Source organism: Podarcis pityusensis (genome assembly GCF_964106645.2).
Source record: "Podarcis pityusensis genome assembly, chromosome: 12".
NCBI lineage: Eukaryota > Metazoa > Chordata > Lepidosauria > Squamata > Lacertidae > Podarcis > Podarcis pityusensis.
Genome location: NC_138037.1, coordinates 16,319,126 through 16,324,561, shown reverse-complemented (window position 1 = coordinate 16,324,561; position 5,436 = coordinate 16,319,126). Strand labels below are relative to the sequence as shown.

At 44.4% G+C, this 5,436-nt stretch overlaps 1 long non-coding RNA gene across 1 annotated transcript; it reads left to right on the top strand.

The window, feature by feature from the left end:
* Positions 1-398: 398 nt before the first annotated feature.
* LOC308459181 lies at positions 399-4,604 on the top strand. Its single transcript, XR_013977863.1, has 2 exons — positions 399-657; positions 4,286-4,604. It is a non-coding gene; the product is annotated as an uncharacterized lncRNA (long non-coding RNA).
* Positions 4,605-5,436: the final 832 nt, after the last annotated feature.

The window sequence follows — 5,436 nt, the reverse complement described above, 5'->3', positions numbered from 1 at the left end:
CTCGGCCTGAAAGTGAGATGAGCGCCACAACCCCATAGTCACCTTTGACCGTCCAGGGGTCCTTTACCTTTTTTACCTTTTTATAAATTCATTGACTAAATAAATAAATTTGGAGGAAGCTTTGAATGGATGGTGTGTGTGCAGAAGGAGAACCGAACTGACAGATCTTTCCACAACCAGCTCTAGGAGCCCCTGGGAAGCCACCTGCAACCTTCACTTGCCTGCCTTTAATTACCATCAGGCAACACTTGCCACTTCCGACTTCCCTTGTGTTTTCCAATCGGGGCAAAGCTGGGAGATACATCCCTGTCAACATGGTGAGCTTGCCGTTCTTCTCTTCCATTGCCTTCACTGACCTCACCTGTCATCACCATGGCAACAGGAGAACGTGGCTCTCCCATCAGCAGGCTGCTGCAATGGATGTTGGGAATCAGGGGGTGGGGGAGACTTCAGTTTCTCAGGAACCGAGCCCTTGACCTCATTGTTTACTTGTTCTCCCAGATATTCTCTGGTTCTTTGCATTTAAAATATATGCTTGAGCGGTGCCAGTGCTTTGATCCAGGAATTCCGCTATCACACCTGAATTTTGCCTCAATAGAAATGGAGCAAACACTTCACTCGGATTACCAGTCTCCGCGATACTATCATTATGGCGACGTAGGTGGTTTTTCCTGTTGATTATTAGTTATAATTACCAGGGTGTACTCACCTTTTGGATGAAGCACAGAACTCCCATTACTGGTAATGCAAACCACATTTGAGCCCGTCAGGATGGGAACATCCCCTGTAGAATTTGTACAGCATATGCCCCAAGGGAATAATACACTTGACAACTGTGCTATTACCCTATCAGAGGCTTAAAAAGCTCGCATGCACGGTAATTAAAAAAGTACAACAGGCAAAACTCCCATTCTGAGAGCCTGGCTTTTATTGTTACATATGTTCTTTGGAGCAAAGTCTTCTGAACAGTTCCTCTCGGGTCATAAATGTTTAATTTTTAATCTATTTTTCATCAGTTGTGTGTAAGGAAGCAGTTCCCACCTCAAAAGAATCTTTACGAGTGCTTTCTTATGTCTCTGAAGTTTCAAAAGTAATAGTGGCTAGTAATGATTTTCTTTTTCTTTTTAATATACCTCTCATCTTTAAAAAGGAGAGAGAGAGAGTACACAAAGAGCTTTAAGAATGGAATATAACTGTTTTGGTTTCCCAACGCAAGTCAGTGTAATCCATTCTTTTCTTACAATCTGGATCTGGTTTGGCCAAGTCCGGATTGTCTCGGTCAGGGCTGATGTGAATTGCCAAATCAAGCCTCGGGCCTGGTGGGTGGGTGTGTGTGTACGCGCAAACAATCCTAACAAATATGACAAAAGCAGAACTGCACTTGAGATCATTCTACATTTGTAAGAACTTGAATCTTTTAATGTGGCAACACACCATTTTTAAATTCCCTGCCTATTGATATCAAGCACTTTCACTGTTCTCTTTTTCACACCTACTGAGCACATTTGTTTAGGTAAACCTACCCAGATATTTAGGGACGCGGGTGGCACTGTGGGTTAAACCACAGAGCCTAGGACTTGCCAATCAGAAGGTCGGCAGTTTGAATCCGTGTGACGGGGTGAGCTCCTGTTGCTCGGTCCCTGCTCCTGCCAACCTAGCAGTTCGAAAGCATGTCAAAGTGCAAGTAGATAAATAGATACCGCTCTGGTTCGCCAGAAGTGGCTTAGTCATGCTGGCCACATGACCCGGAAGCTGTATGCCAGCTCTTGTGGCCAATAAAGCGAGATGAGCGCTGCAACCCCAGAGTCGGCCATGACTGGACCTAATGGTCAGGGGTCCCTTTACCTTTACCCAGATATTTAGAAACCTGGCGCGAGTCTAAATCTGTTTCTAGTTTGTTGCTATTTTAACTATTCTTAAGTTATTGCCGTTGATCTTTTTCTTGGTGAGAATTTTATTGTTTTCTCTTTTTTGTAAACCAGTTTGAGACAATCTAGTGTGCATGAATTTTATGAAATAAATAAACTATAAATAAATAAGTAAAATGCAGAAATTAAGCAGGCAAAGCTGCTGTTGGCATGACTAGTAACTGGATCTCTCTGTGTGTGTTTAGTATGAACTCCTCTTTGCAATTGCTTTATAATATGTGGTCTGTTTGCAGAGGTTTAGTGTGATCCTGAGGTAAACGGATATTTTACCTTGTCCCGTGTGTTCTTTGGAGTCACAGAGGGTGATGTCATTTATTAGCATTTCAGCTGTCTCTTCAATGGATCCAGGAGCCCTAAACAATAGGTACCTCAGAAGGTATTTATCACGAGTGAATCAAGCAATTGTCTTCTCTTCCCTGCCCACTTGGCCGCATCACATCATGTGCTTGTTAGCAAATTTTGGCTTGGTTGCAAAGTAAACTCTTGCTGAAAGATGCAAAATATAATACAGGGCATGAAAAATCAATATTTGGTGATCTAACTTGTTTACATGCATGCTTCGCCATCTGCCCAGTACAAAAAAAATGAAAGGGAAGGGGGAAGCTATTGTCTCTGTGAAACAAGGGTGATGTCACCACCATTCAACTTGCTCAGGTAGGGAAGGCAATTGTAACAATCATCAGGGACAGAAGCTGAATGGGAAAGGAGTGCCTGGGTGAGGACTGGAAAACATTTCCTCTATACCATAGGTAGGAAAGCATTTTCAAACTGAGGGCCACATTCCCTGCTCAGCAACCTTCTGGGAGCCACAAACCAGTGGTGGGTGGGGCCAAAAGCAAAAGTGGGAGGGGCAAAAATGCAAATATTGCCTTTGTGCTGGGGGCTGGTTTGGCACATAATCCAACCCCTTCTCTATCTTGCATCCAAGCAAGCAAGAGGTATTTCAGACTGGCAAAAACACCTAAGGAGGACCAACGAGAGGTGTGGTCTAAGGAGAAGTGTTGTGAACAAGTCGTGAGGGCCAGGTAGAGAGGTCTAGAGGACAAAGTTTGGCTCTTAGGCTCAAGGTTTCCCACCTCTGCTCTATTATCTGGTGTTCCGGCTGTGAATGTTGTTTCAAGGCTAGCAGTATCCATCAGGGCTGGATTTAGGTTTGATGAGGCCCTTAGCTACTGAAGGTTTGTTGTTGTTGTTATTTCGTCGTTTAGTTGTGTCTGACTCTTTGTGACCCCATGGACCATTGCACGCCAGGCACTCCTGTCATCCACTGCCTCCCGCAGTTTGGTCAAACTCATGCTGGTAGCTTCAAGAACACTGTCCAACCATCTCGTCCTCTGTTGTCCCCTTCTCCTTGTGCCCTCCATCTTTCCCAACATCAGGGTCTTTTCCAGGGAGTCTTCTCTTCTCACGAGGTGGCCAAAGTATTGGAGCCTCAGCTTCAGGATCTGTCCTTCCAGTGAGCACACAGGGCTGATTTCCTTAAGAATGGATAGGTTTGATCTTCTTGTAGTCCATGGGACTCTCAAGAGTCTCCTCCAGCAACAGATTTCAAAAGCATAAGCTACTGAAGGTAATGGGGCCCTTTATATGTCCAGCTGTCCTTTGTCAACGAAAAATTGTCGCTGTTTTTTCTGTTGAATATATGCTATATGGTAATTTATGGACCTGATAGGTATCTAAAGCCATTTGCCACTGTTGCTGTATGTAGGTTTTACTTTATTTGTTTTTTTTATCTTTTATTTTGGAAATGTACATCCAGGTTTTTATTTCTTTAGTTTTTTGTGGGGCCCCCAAGAGAGTGGGGCCCTAAGCTATACCTTGTTTAGCTTATACGTAAATCTGGCACTGGTATCCATGCACAGGAAGGGGAGGAAATCACAGGCTTGAGAAAATCCTGAGGTTTGCATAGGTACCAAAAAACAACCACCATCAACCCCACCCCCTTATGAAAATGCCCCATTAGAATTGGGCATGTTTGGTGTGGAGGACTGACTGTTGGGGGTGGAATTGAAAACTGTGGTGAGTAGTAGTGAGAAAGGAATGGATTCATTAGAATCCTGAATGACGAGCACTCTGCACCGCAGCATTTTGTTGCAGGTTCCTCTTGTGTCTTCTAGAGTGAATACTCTGTTCTGGTCTCAAGCTGCATCTGCCCATCCTTTTATTCATCTTTGCACAAGCAGAGCAGCCGTTCCATTTAGGAGCTGCCCTTTCTTGACAGCAAAGGGGGTGAAGAGGGTGTTGGGATGCAAGAGGGGAAATCAAGGGGGCAGCTTAGGGACAGTGGGAAGAAAGCTTTGCCCCCAGTTATGGATAGACACATTTTCATGCCGTGTCTCGTTTTTCCAATCCGTTAGGGGGAAATGCATAGAAACATGGCTAACAAGAGAAATTTGCACTAAAAGGCTGGTGGATTTTCCTTAGAACATTCCAAAGAAGAATTTGCCCACAGATATGTAAACGTTGAGAAGCTGACGTTAAAAATGGAAGAATCGGAAACCGAGAAGCTGAAATTGACAGAATTGCCCTTCCCTCATAGTAAAGTGGAAACTCTTCCTTACAGCTGGGAATGAAACCTACTATGGGGCCTTCAGAACACTTGACTGCTACACTTTCGTACAATAGCAACCTATTACTAGGACCCCTTTGCCAATTAAAGGACTCAATCTCCCCCTCCCCTGTTTCTAAAAAAGAGCAGATTGTAGCACAAACAATGGAGCTCGCGACACCTCACAATCTCCCCCTCCCCCAAAGCACTCCTTGAATGTGCACAGCTGGGTGTGATCCATTAGCTCCTCTAAAGTGCTGGAAATATTGGCTCTGCCAGGGAATAATGAAAATGCTATATACAATGACACAATAGGCTCTCCTCTTGATTTTTTTTTTTCGCCTTTAAAAAAACCTGTTTCCAAGGCTAGGCATTTAATAATTGCTCCAAGAGCTCATTCCGCAATCGCTCCCGCTTTGTTCTTCGTCCTTGGTTAAAAGGCCTTTGTTACTAAGAATGGATGTCGCTGTGTGGGCTCTGCACATCCTTATTTAAGCATACATTGCCCGCACAATATTGTTGCGTGTGCCACCCCGATCTCTGAGCGGTTTGAGATTTAAGGGTTTCCTGGCACTAACTGAGGGTTCATGTTTCCTTTGGAATGAAGCATAGCAGAGAGAGTGGTGTTTTTCGATATATAGTTTATTTACACATATATACAACCTGAGCTTATGATGGAGGGCTCACCCCATAAATGTCCTGCTTCTCTCATAGCCACAGCCTTGGATTCCAGTAGAAATCGGGCCTCTCACTCACTCACTCACTCACTCACTCTCTCTCTCTCCCCACCCCTTCTCTCCAGCCTGCCGCTTTTGCACCCAGCTTCTAACTCATATCACTCAGCTCTCCACTCTGGTCTTTTGTCTTTCTAACTAACTAACAGTTGTGGGAGGAATGCCCACCCATTTAACTTCTGGCACAGAGTCACTTCCTTTGTTCCCTTAATGGCCCATCACCCAG